Source organism: Nyctereutes procyonoides, unplaced genomic scaffold (assembly GCF_905146905.1).
Source record: "Nyctereutes procyonoides isolate TBG_1078 unplaced genomic scaffold, NYPRO_anot_genome, whole genome shotgun sequence".
In the NCBI taxonomy this organism is placed as follows: Eukaryota; Metazoa; Chordata; class Mammalia; order Carnivora; family Canidae; genus Nyctereutes; species Nyctereutes procyonoides.
The window spans coordinates 13317861-13342371 of record NW_026575040.1 but is presented as its reverse complement, the minus strand read 5'-3'; the positions used below and the strand labels follow the sequence as shown (position 1 = coordinate 13342371).

Sequence of the window (24511 nt, the reverse complement as noted above, 5' to 3'; positions counted from 1 at the left end):
ATATTAGTGGAGTTTTAGGAAAACATGGGGAATAATAAAAGGTACAAAAATATCCTTCTACACCATTGTGTACTAAGTGAGTGTCCATAAGTGTTTCTCATTTGATTTTTTTACCTCTAATTTGGTTTTCATGCCTTTGGATTTATTTGACCTGTTGGTGGAACTAACCTGACTCCCTCTGGGCCCTGAGTGCACGAGTGTGCATATGTCTCTCCCTGTCCCTGGGTGGGCCCACTGCCCCTTCTTCCTGAGTTTACTATCAGCACTCCATAGGCACTGGTCCTTAAATAGTAAGTAAAGTGGAATTGCATCTTGCTATGACATGTGACCACAAGAACCACTATCTGAACAGCTGTGAGCAAGTATGCTTTCTTCTTCCTCTGTAAAGTCTAGCCTCAAGGACCTTGATCTTGAGCTGCTCATAATTTTGTGCAAACCCTGTCTGACATTTTTGTTGAGCCCTAGCCCAGGATTTGAGTGACCTGTAATACTTTTATATATTTGAAGATTGGTGGTTTCTTAAAAAAATATATTTTATTGATTTGAGAGAGAGAGAGAGAACGTAAATGGTGGTGTGGGGGTGCAGAAGGATGAGGGAGAAGCAGGCTCCCCATTGAGCAGGGAGCCTGATGTGAGACTCAATTCCAGGACTCCAGGATCATGACCTGAGCCAAAAGCAGATGCTCAACCCAGTGAACCACCCAGGTGCCCCATGAAAATTGGTGTTTTGTGTTAAAAATTAGTTTGAGCTATCCTCCCCCCATCTAACCAACTCATCCAACAAGCATTTATTGAACCTCTACAAAATGCCAGGCATTCTGCTGAATGTTGGGGCATTGTTGCCAGAAGGTAGAGATGGAAAATACTGAATATAGTTGGTGCAGAGGGTTTAAGATAGAGTTGAAAGTAGATCTTGTAATACCTTGTAAGGGATGTGGACTTTTTCTAAGGACAGTCCGAATCCTTTAAATGGCCATAGCTGAGTAGGATATTGTCTGATAACTTTAGGAAAGGCTGCCAAGTGAGATGTGGAATGTGTATTCAAGAGCAGTAAGAGGAAAAGTGGGGGGCCCAGTGGGAAGCTATTGCAGTAATTTGAGCAGGAATGATGGTATTCTGGGGTGTAGGAGACGAGGACAGATTTGAGAGATTCTTAGAAGGTAGTGATCAGGAATTGGTGATTGTCCATTGTGGGAGTGTAGGAGAGGCTCATGTCAAGCATGACTCTTCTTTGCTGTGGCTTTGGCAGTTGGATGGATGTTGGTTCTGTTGAGATCGGGAACACAGGAAGGAGGAGCAAGTTTGGGAGGGGTGGTGGCAGGGAAGAAGAGATGAGTTGATTTTTGAATAAGATGAAATTAATATATGCTCGTGAAAGGGCTTGAAGACATGATAGACTTGAATAAAGAGCACAGGAAGCAGATCTGTAGATCTGGTGGATGCAAGTCCTAGAGCAGATGAGATCCACCAGGTGAGGGTGCACAGGAGAAGGGGCTAGGAGAGAACTCACAGGCCATGAGATTAAAGCAAGGATGAGAGCTTGTGGAGGACACTGAGCCAGGAGTGAGTCAGACAGATTGGGAGAATCTGCTAGAGTGGCCACTGTTGTCCAGGGTGGTGCACTCAGATAAGAACCGGAGAAGGAATGCCTGAAGCCCCGTGGCAGGGCTCAGCAGAAGTCAGATGAGGAATGCAGTGAGTAATTAGAGGTCTGTCAGTGTAGAGAACTCTTGCAGGAAGGGTGGCTGTGTGGGAGAGGATGAGGCAGTGCAGTAAGCCTGCAGGGCTTGAGGGCATGTGGCTTTAGGAGTGAATAGTTAAAGAAGAATGCCCCTCATGTGCTTCATTCTTGTCATGCTTACTGCTCTGTTACATATCTTTTTCTTTTTAATACTTGGAAAGCTCCTTTAAATAGTCCCAAAGTTGCAGAAATGCTGGAAGTACAGCACAAAGAATAGTCCCTCGAACCATCCGATTGGAAGTTACTGACCTAATGCACCATCACTTCCAATTATTTTTACTATAAAAGGACATCTTTGAACCTGACCATAGTACAATCATCAAAATTGCTACCATGTAATCTTGGGCACCCTTCACTTTTCCCAAACATCCCTTGCACATTCCTTATAGCTGGAGGATCACATTCAGAATCATTTGCTGCAGTTACTTGTCTCACGTCTTTTGTCTTCATTAGTCAGGACAGTCCATGAGTCTTTTCTTGGTTTTCATGACCTAGATCCTTTTGAAGATGAAAGCCCAGTTATTTTGTAGTGTATCCCTACATTTGGGTTGTGTCTTGACTCATGATTAAATTCATGTTTTAACTCTTTGGCAAGAGAATCATAACAATGAGGCTGTATGGTTTTTGCATCCTCTCATGTGTGCAATCTAGATGTGTCTCATGATGGATTATGATCACATCACCCCATGATTCAGGTGCTGTTGGCCAGGTTTCCTCTCTGAAGAGGTTTATCCCCCCTGTTTTCAGGAGATACTTTGGAACTAACAATGTAGCTTTCTCATTCCTTATCTAACTTTGATTTTATTTATGCATGGATTTATATTGGTATGGGCTCATGTTTTCATATTGCATTCATCAAATCATGACTATCATTTTGGTGTTTAAATTTTTCTTGATTTAGCCAATAGGAGCCCCCTCAAACTGGTTTCTGTGTCCTTCTGACCCATCCCCATCATTCTTTGGGCAATTCTGGACTTAATAGGAGGTGCCACACTTATCTTTCCTCATCACTGTATTCAGGCCTTTCTTGATGGAACCTGAGTAGTTTTTATTAGAGAAGGGTACTTTGAAGCCAAGATCTAGGCTCTAAGTGTGTTCCTTGATATTGGGATATCCTCAATCCCAGGCCACCTCAGTGGATAGAGCTATAGAATGCATTAGGTTCTTGTTATTCACAGTAATTATGTCCTACAGTGTCTCATGGAACCCTGAATTAGCGAGCATGGACCCATTGCTCCTAGGGGAAATACAGGCTTGCCAGCCTCTGGTCACAATATTACCTTGTTTTAGATGTGTTTTCTTTCTTTCTTTCTTTCTTTCTTTCTTTCTTTCTTTCTTTCTTTCTTTCTTTCTTTCTTTCTTTCTTTCGTCTTTCTTGTCTTTCTTGTCTTTCTTTCTTTCCTTTCTTTCTTTCAAGATTTATTTATTTATTCATGGTAGAAAAAGAGAGGGGTGGGGAGACACAGGCAGAGGGAGAGGAGAAGCAGGCTCCATGTTGGGAGCCCAACATGGGACTCGATCTCGGGACTCCAGGATTGTGCCCTGGGCTGAAGGCAGGCGCCAAACCGCTGAGCCACCGAGGGATCCCCAGATGTGTTTCCTTTTAAAGATACCATATTTAGTATATATTGGTGATTCACTAACATTGAACTCAGTGGTCAACAGCACCTAGGCCTGAATGAAGCTTATCTAACATACACATTTTTTCCAGAAGGCACATCATAGCCTCTCTGGGTTTAGGAACACTACAAGACAGTGCTCCACTATGTTTGGGCCATTTTAAACAGCTAAGTCATCAACAAGACTGCAAAAGTCATGACATTAAATACACTGCAAAAAAAGGATATTTGTTAGGCTGACAGCCGAAATGGCAATAATGTCCTCTTATTAGACCTCAGCTGGAACTTGTACACAAGATGACTTCATTTTTGCCACTTTCTTGTGTCCACAAATAACCAGGAGAGTGCTGTTGGGATTACAAATAGACTTTAGCAAGTAGGTGAATTTGCAGATACAGAATCTGCAAATAATGGGGATTCACTGTGTACCTGTCTTTGCATGCACCACTAACCACACACAGCTATGTCTCTGTGTCGTCTGCATGTGTGTCTGTTCGTCTGTTTGTCTTGAAAACCATGAATTCACGCCAATACTTGAAATCCCAGTATAACTCCATGGGTTCCCTTGAAGTTTTTCTCTGTTCTAGGCTACCATGGCACCCCCATCCCCACACCCCCACAAGCTCCTTTGCTGCCACCTACCTTATTCTTTCCCACATAATGACTTTAAAGCTGATTTCTTCTGGACAGGAAGGCTGGGAGCAAGAAGGGGAGTGGATGTAATTATATCTTATTATTTCCATTTATAGTCTACATGCCAATTTAAGGTAGGCTGATATTAAAATATTTATGAGGCCTCCTTTTCATCTTCCAAGTAGAAATAATGCAAATAACAGCAAATTTAGGGGAAAATTATTTTAAAGCTAATGAGTGGTAAAAGAACCCAAAACTGACTTTATGTATTGACTTAAAGCAGTGCCATCTCCTCTGGTGCAGAGAAACACCTCTTGACATTCTAGGCTCAGGTATGAATGGTGGGGGTAGCTACTCCAGAGCTTCAGGAGTATGTCCTGCCTGAGAGATCCACTCTCTCAAGCCACTTGGAGGTGTCTGCCTCCCTCAAAATACCATGAGTCCCTGGAGGGCAGGGACCATATGTGAGTTATTGCTGTGTCACTAAAGCCTGGCATACAAAATGAGTGGTATATGTTGGTGACATTGTTTGCCTACATCCCACCAAGTGGTTGCCCAGTCTTTGAAGGCCTCTCCTTGTCTTACAATGTTCTTGATTCTTTCCCTTGAGTTTTTCTCGAAGCTCATCTCCCTCCTCCCTGTGGGAGCCTTCCAGGCTCTCACTAACCACAGAGGGATCATTCTTGAAAGAGCATCTGAAGGGTTGGTAGAGTCTTTGTAATTTAGTACCTAGCATCAACTTTGGAGCTGAATAAAGTGGCTTTGGATTTCCAGCTATACCACTTTCTGGCTGCATGGTCAGGAACAATTCTTGGACCTTATCCCAGTTTAATTGTGAAATGGAAATAAGCAATGCCTATCTCACATGATTTTGGGAGGATTAAATGAGGTGTGTTTTGAAAGAACTTAGCACAGGGGCTGTACTTAGTCAACGTTAGCAAAGATGTTGATGGTGGATCATTATTGTTCTGGTACTGGGTATGTCATCATCTTTTCTGGAGTATAGGCCTTTTCTCCAGCTTGGTGATGAACTCCTCATTGGGTTAGCAATCTGGTCTCCTACTTAGTGCATATATCTAACCATCTGCCCCGTGTGTCACCTACTCCCCTCCAATCTAGCACAGTGCTATGCACCTGGTAGGCTGTAGCTAACTTTTGATTGGTCATTGAACAATCCTTCTTCATGCTCAAAGCTCTCTACCTGACCTAGTCTTGCTAGTAGAGCAATTTGCTTCCCTTTTATCAGAGTGCTGGGAGATGCTGATTATTTTTTCCAACCTTCTTTTTTTTTTTTTTTTTTTATTAAGAATCAATACTTTGTATGATGTGGTCAATGTCATGGTCTGCTGCTGGCAAGAAGTGGTGTTTTCCAGGCTTTCTCTTTAACATAAGCGCTGTCTTCATCCCTGTTGGACTCTCAGGCTCTATTTACACAAAGAAGTAGCTGCACAATTACTGTCTGTTTTTACCCTTGAGAAACGATGGCAACCAATGCCAAGAAGTTCTTAACCAGGTCAGCAGTGTGTTGTGTTTTATCTTCCAGCCCTGGGTCTTTATGGCAAATCTGGATTGGGTTTTGTAAAACTGCAGCAGCCTGAGATGTAGTGGGCAATGAATCTCCCTGCTCCTGAGACTTTTCCCCCCTCCTTTCCACCGGAAAAAGCACTTTGTTAAAAATAAGTATGCTCTTTGAAACGTCTTCTCACTCTTTAGGACAGACTTACATGCTTAATAGGTGGTATCTACTGGGTTGATTTTTTTTTTTTAATCAATATCTATTCTGTCTTGCTGGGATGATTTTCTATTATGTAGAAATGTCGGTAGAGGAAGGAGCCAGCATCTGCTTTGATTGTTTAGCTCAAAATGATATTGTAAGGCTTATTACCCACTTTCTTTCTTGAAGATTTGAAATCTATTGTCTGAGGTAGAACTGGAAAGAAATGTATAGCTTTGGAAGAGAAATGACCAGTATTCAGGACTGTGTAGGTGGTAGCAGGGAATACAGATAATAGTAAAGAGCCAAAGCTCAGGGCTCAGATTTCTGAGTTTATGTCCTGCCTCTGCCAATTCATTAGTTCTATGACCCTGGGTAATGAATTTGTTCTCTCTTTCCCTCAGTTTATTCACATATAAAATGGATTTGATGGTTTTATTTTAGTACTTCATAGGGTTGTTGTAGGAAAATTATATGATGAAACACATAAAATGAAGAATATGATAATAAATATATATCATTGTTCCTATCAACGTACTTTGGTGCTTTTCCTTATGGTCTGTGCTACAAGGAAAGGGCAGAAATTAAAATTTCACCTTCATGAATATTTATAATGGTCAACTTATGCTCCAGTTCTTTTAAAGTAAGGAAAGTAAGTGTGGTATGGACAAGGGGTCCTGTGTCCTACAAAACTACTTGGAGCTGACATGGAATTCACACATTGCTGGCAGGAATGTAAAATGGTACAATCTATTGGGAAAAGGGGTGAGCAGTTTTTTCTGTTATTCATGTCCTGTACTCAGATTTTAAAAATCTCTTAATTTATGACTTTCATCATAAATGTGATGGTATGAGGTGTGATATAACTTAATTGCTTTTCAGAGGAACAATTTGCCCAGCACCACTTTTGAAGAAACCTAACACCTATCTTATGTCCCAGATATTCAACCCTTGGTATTTACCCAAGAGAAATGTAAGCTATGTCCTTACAAAAGACTGGTATGCAGATTTCAAAGGCAAGACATTGGGCACATGCACCTGTTACTATGAACTTTATTGATAATAGTCCCAAATTGGAAACCTCAAATGTTCATCTACATGTGACAGGATCAGTAAATTGTGCTATATCCCTTCAAGGAAATATGATTCCATGACAAAAAGAAATGAACTATTGACATGGATGGCTGAAAATAATGACGCTGTGTGAATAAAGTCAGACCAAAAAAGTACATGCTACATTCATGTAAGATCCTAGTTACTGCAAGCTAATGTATGATGAGAGAAAACAGATTCCTAGTTGCCGGAGTATAGCAGAAAGGGACAGTTGGGACTGAGGGCTTACCAGGGGGGTACAGGAAAACTTTGTAAAAGTTATGGATATATTCATTATCTTGATTGTCCCGATCATCTCATAAGTGTATACCTCCATAAAAATTCATATCCTTTAAATATGTATGTTTTATTGCCAATAATGCTTTAATAAAAATGTTTTTAAGAATTGGGCCTAATATATGGAATAACCAATACATTTGCTCAGCTCCCATAGCATGACATTTATTGGCTAGCTTAAAGAAAATTTGCTAAATTGGGGCATGTGGCTGGCTCAGTTGGTGGAGCATGTGACTCTTGATCTCAGGGTGTTGAGTTTGAACCCCATGTTGGGTGTGGAAAGTAAAAAAAAAGGGGGGAATGCCTGGGTTTAGTTGGTTAAGTATCTGACTCTTGATTTTGATTTTAGCTCAGGTCATGATCTCAGGGTCATAAGATTAAGCCCCAAGTCAGGCTTTATGCTTGGGCAGGGAGCCTCCTTGACGTTTTCCCTTTCTCTCTGCCCTCTTTGTTTTTTCTCTCTACAAAAACAAAATAAAACAAACAAAACAAAAAAAAAAAACAAAACAAAACAGAGGTTTAAAAAAAGATCATTTGCTAAATTGTTCATAAGCTGTTTTGTTTTCTTTGGAATTTATAATGCTTTATTAGAATTTTTTGGAACAATATGCCAAAAAATTTGAATTGATAATTTTGCTGTCTTTTGATCAAATCCCGTGCCAGGTAAAAACATTTGCATTACTGCATTGACCTTATAATTAGCCATTACAGCATCTAAATGTTGTAAAATTTCTGCACAGGCTTTTGGTTTTGCTGCTTAGAATTCTAAAATACCTTCTCTTTCTGGCTTTTTTTTTTTTCCTCTTCTCTCCACCCCACCACCCTATCACCTTGCTACTCAAATTGAAGAGCATTTCCTCCTCCAATGTACAAAGGGATGCAAAGGAAACCACCTTATTTACTTCATATGACCAGACTTAAAATTTAGCTTGTCAAAATTAGTTTAATTACACTTGTAATTAAGTTGGCAAAAGTCTGTTGTTAAAGGTGAGGATCATAAAATGTTTTAACGTTTAAATGTGGTTTTAAAAAAATACGTGTCTTTTTTCTTTTTTTTTAAGATTTTATTTATTCATGAGAGACACAGAGAAAGAGGCAGAGACCTAGGCAGAGAGAGAAGTGGGCTCCATGAAGGGAGCCCGATGTGGGACTCCATCCTGGGACTCCAGGATCACGCCCTGAGCCATGCAGATGGTCAACCACTGAGCCACCCAGGCCTCCCACAAATACATGTCTTTAAGAAACTTCTCGGGACACTTGGGTGGCTCAGCAGTTGAGTGTCTGCCTTTGGCTCAGGGCGTGATCCCGGGTTCGGGGATCGAGTCCCCACATCGGGCTCCCTGCAAGGAGCCTGCTTTTCCCTCTATGTCTCTGTCTCTCTGTGTCTGTCTCTGTCTCTCTCTCAAATAAATAAATAAATAAATCTTAAAAATAAAACTTTTCTGATGTGTGTATAACTGGAGTTCTGTAGCATCTTTCCATCATGAGCCACTCCCACACTATGGAGTTCATCATCTGCAATTTGGGATTCTTTATTATTATTTTGTTATTGGAGAATGATTGACCTACAATGTTAGTTTCAAGTGTACAGCATATTATGTCTATCTCCTAATTCACTTTATTTATTTTGCCCATCCCCAAACTCACTTCCCCTCTGGCTGTCATTAGTTTGTTGGTCTCTGTATTTAAGTCTGTTGGATTTTTTGCCGCCTTGTCTTTGTTTTTAGATTCCACATGTAAGTGAAGTCCTGTGGTATTTGTCTTTCTATGACTTACTTCACTTAGCATAATAATCCTATAGGTCCATCCATGTTGTATATGGCAAGATTTCTTTATATTTTGGCTGAGTAATATTCTTTGTGTGTGTGTGTGTGTGTGTGTGTGTGCATATATATAAGGATTCTTTTTTTAAAAAAGAGAGTGATTGAGAATTGTTAGAGATGTAAGAAGAGTATAGATTGCTTTTGTATTTGAGAACATTCTCTCAATTTGTTGAGAATTGTCTGGCGCTCGCCTCCTCTGGCAGCATTGGTCTTTTTTAGCAATTCACCAAACATTTTATTGAATTTTTATTCAAACAGCAATTCTTTCCTTTAGTGCTCATATTTCATTGGTCCATATAATATTTAGATTATAAATAAATAATAAAAATTGGCTTGAACATATTTAAAAACATTCTGTATAGGCCTACCCCTCAATGATAGATAAAGCATACCCCTCTTAGAGCTGCTTTAATTTGGCATGTTTTTTAAATTGACCGGGAGACTGTCCACTGCATATACACATGATAGCAAACTGTAGATCACTTCTAAAGCCAGAATTTAAAGACAGTAAAATTCTATAACATTTCGGTGGATTTTCTTTCAGTTTCTTATGCATATGTGCATCTTTGTATGCAGCTTATTACATTATTTTGTTTAGTTCCTGAAATCAGTGATGAATGTCCTAAAAATAAATACTTGTCTTATCTCTATTTCATTTCAGTAGACTCCTAGAAATGAAAGTATCAGTTTAAACAGTGTGACCATATTGAAAACCCTTAAAGAAGCTCGTCATACTGACTGCCAAACAAAACAAAACAAAACAAAACTATATATATATATATATATATATATATATATACACACACACATACATATACCTCCTATGGAAGGAAATGTGTATTTCACTGTTTCTTTCCAAAATGATGAGTGTTCATATCCTGGCTAACATGGTAGAGAATATTTTGTTTGGATGTATATTTTGAAGCTATTATTGAAGATGAATCCCCCCGCTTTATTTTCTTGCCACTTGTGGTCTTCTGTGAAAAATCTGTCAGTGTCCTTTAACCGTTTTATATTAGGATATTTCATTTTCTGAGCTTTTTAAAGGCTCTAGCCAATATCTCTCTGGTAGATAGTAACTTTTTGTCAAGCTATAGATATGTTTTCAAAGTTCATTGTCTCTCTTTGTACTTAGCAATGTTTTTACTTTTTATATTGTATAAAATAATTTTGTGATTTCTTCTCTTGCATTATTTTTAATGTTTAGACCTTTCCTAGTCTGACTCAGGTAAATGATGTAAATCTTACTGTTTTATGCTTTTATTTTTGAAAATACAGCTCTCAATTCATATAAATCTTTATTGTAGTGTAAAATATGAAGCATGATTTAACTTTTTTTTCCAGATCAATTTGCCCAGCACCACTTTTTGATGATCCTCATTTCTTGATAGGGTTCTGATGAAGGTTTTTTTCACCTAGGAACATAGTATATGCAGTAGACATTGTGTCTGTTTTATTTATCTATTTGTCTTATACCAGCACAAGAATGTATTCAATTTATGTTTTTATTTTATTTCTTGAGGATGTAATAATTTTAGGTTTATTGTTGGTATTACTATTGGGTGACCAAGGTAACATTTTTTTTGCAACATTTTTGTTACTATTTTCAGTATAGTTTCTTTGGAAGTAACTATTTCTAGATAGGTAGTAGCCCAGACTTTGGGTGATTTGTAGGTTTTTCCCACATTTTCATCTCCTTGGGTAATATCACTGGGAATCTTGTGTAAGTTTGAGGGCCTTTGCTGTCCCATCTCCCACCTGAACTTCTGTCGATTATGTTCTTAACATCCTTAAACTCAACCTTTACTCAAAAAGATGCTTTTTGCTATTGCTCTTTGGTCTAGCCTGAGTTGCCTCATTAATCTTATTTTCATAGAAAGCACTTGATGAATAATAATTACTTTGTCAGAAGACAGTGTTGAGATTGCAGGTTCCTATGGCCTTGCCATCTGGACTAGTTGTGGCAGAGTAGAATTGTCACTCAACTGGGTGTCTTCACATGGTATTTGTAACTTCTCAGAAAAGGAGACTTGACCATGTAGTACACTATATGCCTGTAAAATGTCTCTGTCGAGGGGCAGAGTTGAAAGTAAGGCTTCATGAAGCTCTGATTGTTTAGACTATCGATTTATAAATCACATTGCACAGGTATTATCAGGAGCGGGGTCAGCTGCTTTCTTTCCAGACTGTCAGCGTCATGCATTTGGAGAAAATTGTACAGGAGCTGAAATATGTCAGAGTAGAAGGCAGAAGTTAGCCAGGACAAGTGCTTTTGCCACCTCTGTGTTATGGGTGAGATTGGAGGATCTGCCTGAAGGTGACTCCAGTAACTTGCAGCCCATCCTTGGCATGTTCTCCCTCTGGAACATCCCCTGAATTCCTTTTGGGGATCACTTCCAGGTTTTGACTTCTCAGTCTACCCTCTCCAACAGTTAAATGATACAGAAATTTCACCTCCCTAATCCATTATGTAGAGGTACCCACTTATCATTGACTTCACGTTTATAGAGAGCTGATGGAAGGCTTGAAGAAAGAAGAAATAGAACTCTACCACAAGCAGGGAGATGCACTGGCTTCTCTCCCCTTCGTCATGCCTCTGCGAGCAGCCCTGTGTGGGCTGTCACACCTGGATCAGAGAGGCCGCCTGCCATAGCCACAGCCCTGGCTGCCACGTGGCACCTCTGACTGCTGAACTGCCTGCCTGTTTGAAGTGTCTGTCACACTGAGCGGCTCTCCATTGGGGTTTCCTTTCATTTTAGTTTGCTAGAACTTGGAAATCAAATGCGTCGGGGGAGTGGAGTAGATTTTAGTGCTGAAGATATAAAGGAAGAAACTGATTCCTTCTATTTAGAGGAAGCATACTCTAGCATTTCCATACGACACTAGGAACAGAGTTGGTAGTCTTACGGATAAAAAATCTTCTCTGAAAAGGCAGGAGAAACTTTGAGGAGGTCAGCTAATCCAGGCTGATTGTCTCCAGTGATTCTTCTTCAGATAGGCATCTCCCTCTTCAGTAACAACAAAATGGATCATAGTTGCCCAATACTTTGAGAAACATTTTTGCAGACTTATATTTAACTTGAAACTTAACTTGAAAGATTCCTCTCCACATTTTGTTTAGATATTCTGACTTAATCCAACCTCACGGACTACTTTCTGGTACAAGATTTGAAAAATGCTTACAGTTCATTCATTTCTCTTCCCACTCCCTAGCCTTCCCCACTGCCCCCATGGCCTAAAGACAGGCCCGTGGACACGGGCACCTTTTACTGTGAGTTTTTGATGGAGACCGTGGATCCCCAGCATTGAGAGAAGACTCAGTAGGAGCCTCCTGTTCAGAGGGCTGGGATGTGACCTTTGTGAACTGGTTCTGTGTTACAGTGCTGTGTATGCATATTGAGGGGCAGGGTTCTCATGGAGGCAGAAACTTCCCCTGAAGTCTAGGGTGCTGGTGCTGCTTATGTTGAGGGGGTTTGAGTCTCCACCTGCCACTGGAGGAACAGCAGAGTGCAGTGAGGTGGGTGAGTGAGACATTGAGCAGTTCCCTTCTTGCAAACACTGTATGTAACGATCAAGGTGGTGGTTGGTTAAGCCCAGAGAACTTGCAGATGTGAAAGGGTTTTCTGAAACTTTTTGGTTGATTATTCTCCTGATGTGTTTAGTTTTCAGAGTGAAACATCATGCTGAAGACACTGAAAACCTTTCCCAGCTTTTTATGTGTAGAGAAGGAAGGTTTCAGTTAGAAAATGTGCATGAAAATGGCTTCCCTGGACTTGCTATGAAATCTGAGTTAAACCCTCAGCATATAAACTAGTTGACAGTATTAAACAGTCGAACTTTTAATTTTTGCAGAAGAACCCAGAAAAGCAAATGAGCTGTGGCTTATACTATGACCTGCTCCCTGTTCTCAGTTTGGATTGTAATGTTGCCTGAATGCTGAAATGTTTGATTTTTAAACTGCACAGCATAGCAACGAGTCTAGGTAAACATGTAGTATGTGTTGCCAGTGAATCTTCGTTGGGTTAAAGGTGTGAGGAGGGAGGCGGTGCTGTGTGTTTTTCCTGATATCATTTAATTTCCATATTTGGCTCCAGCAACACACCTCTGTTACGTTAGAGAAGAGTGAGAGAGAAATGGACACCGCTGGTGTTGCTTTACTCATAGTTGTGGCTTTTCTTAGCTCATCCTTAGTTTTCTTAAGATGAGGTCACTCACATGCCACACTATTCATTTATCATGGATATGTATATAATATTTTGTATTTTCATATTTCTGCCAAAAGTATTTTTATATCAAAATGGGAGTTGTCCTAAGACTTCAACTTGACTGTTCATTAATTACTGTAGTGGGTTGAATAGTGTCCCCTCCAAATTCATATCTACCTGAAAACACAAAATGTAACCTTAATGGCAAACATTCTTTGTAGATGGAGTTACTTAAGGTTGGAGATGAGGTCATACTCGATTAATCCAGTGATTGGTGTCCTTATAAAAAGAGGCAGGACACAGAAGAATGCCACGTGAAGATAGCTCAGAGACAAGGAGTGGTTCTCCTTAGAGTCTTCAGGACACCCCCACCCGACCCCAGCAGCTCTTGATTCCAGATCTAGCTTCTGTAGTTATGGAAGAATAAACTATTGTTTTAAAATACACATTAAGTGGTAATTTTTTTTTTTTATGGCAGCTCTAGGGAACTAATACAGCAACCAATGCAGAATGACTGAGACTGAAGACCCTGCCACTTACTGAGCTTTTAGCTAAAGGTGCTCTGATTTGAGCAAGGTTTTAAACTACAGTGTGTATAATCAAGGCAGGAAAATTTTCCATATGCTAGAAGCTCGTTTGGTGTACCTTCCATTTTCATGTGGTCAACATAGTATAAAAGGTAATTTACTGGAATCTCTGTTGAAGGAACTTCCATGGTCTTGTTAATCATGACCTTTGGAATTTGTGGGGAGGGATGCCTGTTACCAGTGTTCTATCAAAATGAATTTTCAGTTCCTTAAACCTGCTTCATGGAGCACCGTAGGATTTCAGGAATTGATTGGGTCTCTATGAAGTACTGGTTTATTCACATGATCAGTGCTTGAGGACTCTGGTTAGAGGGTCAACAAATTGCAAACCCTGCAAAAGGTGCAGGTTGATGCTGTGGAGTGATGTCCTTTTTGAGTCTTCAGTGAGAAAGACAACATCTGAGGCACAGTTTGCTGCCCCACACTAGTAGGCGAGGAAAAAGGAAAGTCAATACGCAGTTACTGAGAGCAAGGGTAACAGTGTCTTTAAAAGAAGAAAGGACTCATCTGGTCAGTAGAGATAAAAATGCGGTATCTTGCTGACACTGATTCAACCACCCTGTATGCCCCCAGCCCCATATTCTCAAATGTATTTTGGAAGCTTAAATTGTCATAGGTTAGGTTCTTCTGCTGTGAAACTCAGCTACGCAGCTGCTGTATGTTCACCTGAAGTGGTTGTGGAGGTACTTAAATAATGGCAAAGTGTTAGTGAGATGATGCAGTCTTGTACTTCAACATGATCTACTTTGGTTGCATTCATTGGGACAATAGCCTTCTTATTTTCTGTGAAGATCACCCTGACCACAGAGGAATTGGCTCAATATAACAAAACCTCATGCTTCCATTATTAGGCGTTCGAAAGGAATGACTACATCTGGAAACTTCAGCACATAAAATTTCTAGCTAATTCTATAAGGCAGCCTCTCACCAATGAGAGAATGTAAAGCCAGTTTGGAATGGAGAATTGCTCTCTGCTTAGTTTCATATAGCATGTCTGCACGTTCAGGAAAAGCTTACTGTTGTCTAGAATAAAACCTCCTCTGTCATCCTTCCTAGGAGGCACCACATATGAGCCAGGCTTTTCTTGGTCTGTTTAGGGTAACCTCTGGAGTGTTAATGTCCTTCCTCTGCTCCCCTCTGTCCTTTAGATGTAAACCCTACCAGGCATTAATGACTTTATTTAATCTAGTGTCCTGGGTGTTCCCGTGATTTGAAGGTATTAGTATTCTGAATTCAGAAATGATGATTAGTCTTAATTTGGAAACTGAGAATCAGAAAGTTAAAAAAAATTACTTCAGCTTATACAATTAAAATGAATAAGGACTTATTAAGCAGCACAGAAGGAAAGAAATAGAAGAGTGTGTGAGTGAATGTGTGTATGTGTGTGTGTGTGTGTGTCTGTAAATATAGGGGAATTTTTCTCTGACGGTTTCTGATTTCAACCATTGGCAACTTTTAGAGGACTCTTCTAGGTCCAGAGGGATTGGGGTTAGGAGATAGCTAGCAGCCAGTCTCCGTTCATTCTGGCCTGTCAGGATGAGGGCTGAAGAGTGATATGTTTTTCCTTCTCTGTTAAACAGGTGCGCCTTCATATGCACAAAGGGAATGCAGAGAAAGTCATGGCTCCTTTCTTCTTTTCAGCAATATAATTAATAAAAAACACAGATTAAATAGTGTAAAATTAGGTAATTTGTTTACTCACGAATTTTATGTATTTTGTTCTTAAAGTGCAGACAAGTAGTGTTTTGTAATCCCCATCTAACACATACACTCACTGAGTTGTCTTATTTAATATATACATTGATTTTTTTTCTGCATGTCAGTGATAAAAGAGACAAAAGCTTCCTTAGTTCTGCACTGTATCATGACTAATCTAACTTTATCTTAATAAAACGAGATGTAGTTTGGGTTTCTCTTGGGCCAGTTCTGTATCCTTAATAACCCCATAAGCTGTCCACATAGCATCCATCACTGCCCAGACCAATTCCTGGGAGACCTTCGATGTTGCCCATTGCCTCTGTGTACCCTGCACAGCTGGCCCTGAGTGCCAGCAAGCCTTCTTCCAGCTGACAGGGCTAATCAGGATGATCAATACGGCCTTACCTCCTCATGGCACAATCACTAAGTGGATTTGCTTTACTTAGTATCCATATGGAGTGACTGTTTGAATGGGCATTGGAGATTTTAACTGAGCCCTCTGCTGATAAACCCATGCCAGGATGGGAAAGAATGAAACATTACCATGCCAATGGAAGCACAGCTCTTGGAGACAGAGTATCCCAAATCAGGTGAGTGTAGGTAAATAGTACAGCGCTGTAGAATGTTTTCCAGAGAGTTTTTCATGACTACAGATGAAGGGGGCTATTGGTTTGAACACATGGGGAAAATAATTTGTTTTCATTGAAAATCTCATAGCTTGTAAACCCAAAGAAAGCCTCTTTTCCATGGTTCACCCAGTGATTGACTAATAGTCCCATTTACCAAAACCAAGTGTAAATTTGTAAATGAATTTTTGCTGGCTGTGTTGTTTTAAGAAAGTGGTTGTAAGTCCACTCTGTGGTTCATACATGAAATACTAGATGTGGAATGTAAATGTATCTTAAGTGTAAGTCATAGCCAATCCACACCAATACCGTTAAGTTTAGACAGTTAGCTGTGAGGTTACTGCTAATACTGATGTGGAAAAAAATTCAGAATACATTTTCTTCTAGTCCTTTGTTGCTTAAAAAGTTGACTGTCATCATTAGGTAGCTTTTCATTAGATTTAGAACCTTTAGTTTTTGCTTTTGAGTTCATATGTTTCATTTGGGGGTGAGAAGATAGCTGGTAAGAGAGTAAAATAGGGAAGGGAAATATGGACTCTAATTTTTGGAAGTACTGTTGATTTGTCATTCCCTCAAAGAGTTGACCCATTAAGTTCATTGCTAATGTTAGATCTGCCCTTAGTTCATCTTTATTGGGGATATTATTATAATTTTCCTGTCAACTGTATAATGGCTGAGATTCTGGATTTCCACTGTTGCCCTAACCACAGCAGCGAGTAAGGAATATGATATCTCAACAGGAGCCTGAGGATATATCTTAAGGGCCCTACTCCAAGTGGTTTTATAATAGAACTACATGAGAATTTTGTATTCTACTTGGATATAATATATTGGTGTTGGTTTTAAATGGCTAGTTTAACCTTCCTTAGATCCAGGAAGATTGACCCTGTTGGGCCTACAATTTTGTATACTCTTTGCAAAGGGTTTTATGTTTATTTATTTGTTCCCAGATATGAAAAAAGTAGTCTTCGATGGCTTGCAATATTACTTCTCTGATGTATTTAAAAGTTACTGTGGCGGGATCCCTGGGTGGTTCAGTGGTTTGGCTCCTGCCTTCGGCCCAGGGTGTGATCCTGGAGTCCGGGGATCGAGCCCCATATTGGGCTCCCTGCATGGAGCCTGCTTCTTCCTCTACCTGTGTCTCTGCTTCTCTCTCTATGTGTCATTCATAATAAATAAATAAAATCTTAAAAAAAAAAAAGGTACTGTGACGCTATAGGAAGTTTGTTGCTTCTCACCTCATAAAATAAGCTATCTTGAATGAATTGTCCTTTTTGTGCACAGAAGGATGGAATGTTTTGGCCTGGGAAGGGCTAGAAGTAGGAAGGTCTCAAATGTGGTAGGCTATGTCAGGGTGGTGTTGTGTTGCTTTGTCTCAGACGCTGGTCTCTTGAAAAGCATAAGGTTTTTCTCTTGGGGGGTGGTGAGAGAGGAGATAAAATACCACAGTTAAGAAGGAAGAACAGAAATGGAAGAAATGAGTAAGCTTTGACAGTTTCCCTCTGCTGCTTTGTCAAGCTGTCTTAGAGCACCAGAGTGCTGACAATTCCTCAGCAGTCCTATGTGTAATGTCAAAAGTGTGTGTGTGCATGGGCAGTTATATACATAAACACGTGATGAGAGGAAAGGCAAGAAGAGGACTGACTTCAAAAAAAAAGTTGGAGACTAGAAATATACCACGTTAATGTGACATGTACTGACCAAATAGGATAAAAACAAAAACAAAAAACAAAAACCACACAGCACAGCTAAGAAAGATGAAGCCCATTTCAGAGGCTGTTGCCTTGAACTGCTGGAGCAGTGACCAGAAAGTTCCTGGTTCCAATAACACTCCAGATTTCCCCTTTTTTGGCTGCCTAAGGGGGATTATTGTCAGGTTTGGGGAATAATTAGAAAATGCAGGGGTGTGTATTGTCCTTGTGCTGGTAGTCAAGGTTGATGTGGGGGTACCAGTGAGGCAATATTGGGAAAACCCATCTGCAGATGTCATTGCTTACATCTTGCAAACCATGTAAAGCCCCTGGGACTTAGCTTTTGACTAGCAGATGTGCATATTGGCCTTCAGACTGACTCAGGCCCCTGACCTACTTTTCTGGTTACACAGGCCTAAATGAACGTGTTAGGAAAGCTTTTCCAAGTTGGAGTCATCCTAATCACAACTGGAACTCTTCAAAGTGCTGACTGTGGTGGCGCCCCTTTCAGTGAGGTATGGCCGGGCTTTGGTGGCTGCCTTGTAAGCTGAGGACTTCTCACTATGAGAGACCTAATTATACATTATTCATCCGTGTAATTGAATTAAAGGTGAAGAGGGCATAGGCTGTGGTTAGGACAAGGACTGGGAGGAAATGCCTTTTGCCATGAGCTGATTTTAGAGATTTCAGCATCCATTCCATTAGAGTGCAGTGTGCTGGAGAGCCAGGAGGAAGCCGAGCAGCTACGCTCCTGTGCCCTGGCAAGGGCAGGGAGAGGACAGGAACTCCCACAGCATATGTTTTAGGGGTGGTTGGGAGGAACTTGGGCTAAAGCTGATGGGCAGGGAGGAATTTTAAATACAGCCACCTGTCTTCTCAAAGCTTAGGACTCTTTCAATTCTAGCCAATCTGGGTTTCCGTGTCACCAGCCTGGCTTTCAGGCTGTGCTCTGCTGAAGTCATTTTGCTGGAAAGATGCAGAGATCCAAGTGTGTGCAGATGGGAATGGATGCTGGAGGAAAGATGGTAGGCCACTCATCTATGAATGTACAATAGAGGGAGGCCAAGGACATGGAAGCTATAGGGAGGGTAGACCTGCATCCCCCATGAAATCCATTTACATTTGGTGCTGGACAATGGGCAGATACCATATTTTTTTCACAGCCAGAGGGTGAGTTTGAGAGTACATGTCATCCTACAGCCCTTGCCTTCAAATCATTCATTCTCATGGTCTTCAAGCATTTGGAATAATAGTTTATATAAATGTACAAGGGAGGCAATTAGCACATAAAAGACCTTTTAACAGGAGCTGGTCAAGCATTGTGTCAGTTATTCGATACACATAGTTTTTCAGAGTAACAATTCAGTGTAATATCTGATAGAATTGTGTCTTCTGTGGCTTAGGAAAATACAATTAATTTTGTTACTTTTCATCCATTTGAATGGACAATTTAAAAAAGGGTGCTTAAAGTCCACTTTGCTGGGATGATAATATAGTTTGACATTTACCAACACCTCCCCTATGGAAGTTAACAGTCAAAAGCCTGGGCAGGCCAAAGCACTGTGGACTGCAGTGTGGAAAATACATGAACATAATCACGACTACCCTTTTTTATTTTCTTCTCTAATTCTAAAATCTGAGTCCTTTGAGACAACTGAACACAAGTACCTGAGGCCAAAGTCCACTTTCTCCCTGCTACTAGCAAGCTTGACAGCAAGGTTTTGTACCTCCACGTAAGCACTGGGTGTTGGCAGTCCATTCTGAGATCACCTTGTCCTTACACAGGAGGAGAGGGATACTTGGATGATAAATGTCTTGTCCAAGGACACACAGTTCTTAGCGGCGCATGTCCTGCGAAGTCAGATGAGAGCTTTTAGTTGGATCAGGTATCTGTGACTACTGGCATGAAGTTGGCATAGAGAGGAAACTAAAGATGTCATGAATTGTGTTTGGTACTGAATGGCAGACACATAGGGGAAAGGCTTCAGGAGTGTGGGATTTAGTTTCAGCACAAGGACAAATACCAATGTTTTTCTTCTTGGCAGATACTCAATTTTATTAAAAGTATTTTAAACTCTGCCCTACTAAAATAAGATTGCGGGCTTGTTTTTTGAGGGTTGAAAGGAAGGACTAAGGTGAGTGCTGGTGGTAAAAGAAGCAAAGAATGTCTCATTTTATGAGATGCTTATGCCAGCCACGCCTTTAATACACATGCCTTTTAAAATTTCATTATCACCAAAGGCTAATGCAGTTCTGGTAGTTAGATCATTTTGTTTCTTGGCAAAAGAGAATTCTTAAGGGGATGATCCATCGTCTGGATGTGCAAGAAGAAAGGTTATATGTTAAACTCTCTATATCATTCTGCCCTTTGGTAGGATGCAGTTGTACGCCAGATACTTCAGTTGCTCTCATCATGAGAATTTATAGGTATGCCATTTCTGTCTGGATTTCTCTTTGTCCCTCCTGATAGAGGGAGTTGATGAATTTTGGGAGCCAGCCAAGCAGGGAGTTAGGTAAGCAAAGTCTTTATTTCTGCTTTTACCTTTTATTCATAGAATAGTAACGTTTGATAGTTGCAATTATACTTGAGATAAGTGAAGAGGCTTGCCACATACAGAATCATATTGTAAAACATTGATTTTGCTGTTTAGAGGGTAGCAGAAATTGAACTGCTGTTGCACCAGAGACCTTATTTTATCTTATTATTATTTTTTTAGAGACCTTATTTTAAAAATAGAGCCATACTGAACACATGCAAAGGGTTTTGTCTCTTAGCTATGTCAGAATTACCTCTGTTTATTTGAATTTTAAAAATGGGTTATTTTGCCACTGTAGTATCGCCAAGTACATTAATTTTCTTTGCCTTTTCCAATTTCTCTAAGGTTTTATTTATTTACTTTTAAGAAAGCATCTTGTTAAAACTTCCAGAATGAATTATTTTTATTAGGCAGTTTTCGGCTTGCTTATTTGCCCCTCTCAATTCTCTCCATGTAGAGATGGCATTTTTTTCTGTGGCTTATGTCCAGTGAAGCTTGGAAGTGTTTAGCAATGGATTTAATCCATTAAGATTCTGACTGTATTGTGACTTTAGTTTTCCATAGAGTAAATTACAAAAAGGATGAAATCATACATGAGCTATCAACATGGAAAGTGAGCATTCTTCTTTTCTATAGTCCTGATGTAGAAGTCAGCATTTCACATTTGTTCCATAATACTAAGTCTCTTTCTACTGAGAAATTTAACAAAGATGCTAATTGATAGTCATTGTTCTATTTAAGTCTCATGTTGCAGATACTTAGTCTTGGTAACAAGGTGAGAACTGTAATTTTTCACGCTTATACTGATAATTCACTGTATACTTCTGGGGTAAGAGGAAAATGATTGTAGTTTTCAAACTGTTCACATACCCACTGAGGCATCCTTGGCCTTTGAAAGCAACACATTGGGGTTTGACTGCATTGTCATTCTGGAGTAGCTTATATAAGTAAAATACCAAATAGACAATGCTGTTGAAACAGGAACAAAAGTTGAAATAATACTTAGCATATCATGTACAGTAAGCTTTCAATAAGTATTTGTTGAATTAAATGTAATTATTATAAGTATGTACGAATTATTGTAGAGGTCATATGCTGTCTCCAAGTCTGTCCTGAAAGATTTTTCTAAGAAAGTTCTGGATATTAAGTAAAGTCTTGCTGTTTATTGTAGTTAAGATCCAGGATTAGAAGAAGGGTTGGATGTTTCTGTGCTCTAAATATGAGGAAAGAGCAAATGGGAAATTGACCTCCCACTCATAAACCCTTGTTCAGTGAGGCTAAGTAGACATTAAGTGACCCGGGTATAAGAGGTGTTTGGTATTTTAGAGCTCTTCAGAGGAGTTTTTATTTGGTAACCTCTTAGAGGGCCAGTCAACTGGTAAGACCAAAGTTCTTATAGAATCAGAGCAGAGGGGATCCCTGGGTGGCGCAGCGGTTTGGCGCCTGCCTTTGGCCCAGGGCGCGATCCTGGAGACCCGGGATCGAATCCCACGTCGGGCTCCCGGTGCATGGAGCCTGATTCTCCCTCTGCCTGTGTCTCTGCCTCTCTCTCTCTCTCTGTGACTATCATAAATAAAAAATAAAAAATTAAAAAAAAAAAGAATCAGAGCAGAGTCCTGGGTGTCCTAAGGAGAATTAGTCATAAAATAATCGGATTCCATGGTACCATCTTCTCTCTGGAATTCCATGTCTTGATGACCTGCATAGTTTCCTCCAGACGATCCTGGTTACCTAACTCTAGTATTATGTAACCTTCAGTTTTACATTTTCCAGATTTGATAGTGGACCAAAATTTAGGTAGACTTCATCTAGACTCTACTGCTTCCTTGGCGTCACCAACTGTTTGTGGTCCCTGGATGGCATAAATGAGATAAACATTATATGCCCAACACATCATGGATGATTAGTACATAGTGTTTCTCTCTCTGTGTGAGATGGTGCTTCTCCTTGACCACATGTGACTCTTGCTGAGATTATACCAATTTTAAGGGCTGGCTTCTTCTTAGAAAAGAACCCCGAACCTGAGCTTCAGGACTGGTGTTACCAGTCATGACTTTTGTTTTTAAAGTTTCCTTTTTTTTTTTTTTTTGGCCTGTCTTCCTATATTGATATCTACTAGTTTTGTGGAGTTTCTATTTTTCCCAAACGAGGCATTTTCTGAAGTTTTCCTGAAATTCTGAGAGATCAGCATGAGGCTAAGCTATAAGCTGAGGGCCACAGTTTTATTTGGATTGCAAGATCGTGGCTCAGAGCAGATCTTCTCAAAATGTTGTTTCCCCTAAGAATAAGGGATATATTGATTTTGTATATTTTCTGCTCACCCTCTCACATCTTTCCAAATATGTTTTTGAGTACATTGTGCTTTCCTTCACTTTCGTAGTGTTTGGAGAACACAATAAAAGGTAAATATTAAGCTATTAAAAAATAAAGATCCAGGCAGCTGATAAAACAGAGTTCTAACCCATGGAAGCCTTGGAAAAGTCCCTTAGAAAACACATGAACATTCCTACTGAGGATGCATAGGCCGTTTTAACACCTCCTTATTCTTAATTCAGAGATCTCTTCTTTCTGTATCTTTGAGGAAATTTACTATTTATTTGGTGAGGTGATAGTCCTTTGTATGACACACATGAAGATTTGTCAGGATGGTCAAAATTAAATCTAGTGTCACAGAAGTGGCCCTGTTGGAATATTTTATTAGCTCTGTTGGCTCCAGCATATTTGACTTTTTTTTTTTTTTAAAGGACTTATGTCATTGAACTGCTTAACTCCTAGAGATTGAAACACTTTCTGGGAAACCATCCTTACTTCTAAGCTAGTTGATTAGCTCTTAGGGTTAGGTATTTATATATTAGGGTTAGCAGAGTGCAGGCTGTATTACTGGTATTCAGTACTGTTTATTTCATTGATGTTGATAGTTTTAAGGTGGTATTCCTTAATAGCTGAAATCTTCTTTCTACTTGGCAAGTCATTTGAAAATCCCAGAGCACTGAACTCCATCCCAGTGCTCAAAACACTGAATTTCTGTAATTACTGAAGGGAATTTCAGATGCATCAAGGAAAGTTCAGTTGCTGTCCTCTCTTCTTGTGTATATAAATTAAACTTAGATATGGAATTCTCTGGCTTTTCCCTCACCTCCACCATTCAGTGAAAATGAAGAGAAAGCTCTTTCTTAGGTTTGAAAGCTGATAGTGAAGTGCATGGCTTGCTCAGTCCCTAGAGCATGTAACTCTTGATTTATGGTTTGTGAGTTTGAACCCCACTTTGATGTAAAGCCTACTAAAATAAATAAATAAATAAAAATAAATAAATAAAGCTGATAAAAGACTAAATTTGGATCCTATCCTCAAACTATACATAAAAAATTTCAAATGGATCAAATATTCTAAGTTGTAGGAGCTATAAGACTACAAAACTCTTAGAAGGAAATATAGGTGTAAATCTTTATGACCTTGAATCGGGCAATGATTTCTTCATTATGACACCAAAAGTATAAGCAATGAAAGGAAAAAATGGACTTGATCAAAACTGAAAGAACATTAGGGCATGAAAGGACAGTCAAGTAAGTGAAGAGACCATGTATAGAATGGGAGAAAATGTTTGCAAATTATAGATCTGGTAATGCTCCTACTCTCAGAAACATGGAAAAAACTCTGATGATGTAACAACAAAAAGGGAAATAATCTTTAAGATGAATAAAGAATTAGAATAACTTTTTCCAAAGAAGATATTCAAATGATCAATAAGCACATTAAAGAATGTTCAAAATCATTAGTCTCGGGGAAATGCAAATCAAAACCATAATAAGAAACCACCTCACCTTATAGAGTGGTCATAATAAAAATGACAATGATAAGTGTTGGGGAGAATTTGGAGAAACTGGAATCCTACATATGTCTGGAGGAAATGTAAAAGGTGCAGCTGCTTTGGAAAAAGAGGCAGTTTCTCAAAAGATGAAACAAAGAATTACCATATGACCCAGCATTTCCACTCTGGTATATGCTCAAAAGAAGAGAACTTTGAGAATTGCATCTCATGAAAAAATTTTTTGAAGATTTAATTTTTTAGAAAAATTTGAGATTTACAATAAAATTGAGAGGAAGGTACAGAGATTTTCCATGTACTCCCTGTTCCCACACGTGCACAACCCCCCTCAGTTACCAACATCACCTAACAAAATAGTATGTGTATAGCCTTTTTTACTACAGATAAACTACATCATAATCATCCAAAATCCATAGTTTAAA

At 39.5% G+C, this 24511-nt stretch overlaps 1 protein-coding gene across 11 annotated transcripts in view; it reads left to right on the top strand.

Annotated features, from left to right (window-relative positions):
* The window catches only part of TLN2 (talin 2), a 423602-nt gene that overhangs the window by 184203 nt on the left and 214888 nt on the right, over positions 1 to 24511 (top strand). Inside the window, exon 4 of one of the 11 annotated variants that reach the window (XM_055319650.1) lies at positions 18140 to 18241. The exons of 9 other annotated variants lie outside the window; for them this stretch is intronic. The gene's annotated coding sequence lies outside the window, so the exon portion shown is untranslated. Of the gene's footprint in view, positions 1 to 18139; positions 18242 to 20108; positions 20240 to 24511 lie in introns of those variants that run through there. One more of the 11 variants, XM_055319655.1, reaches the window with a different exon arrangement.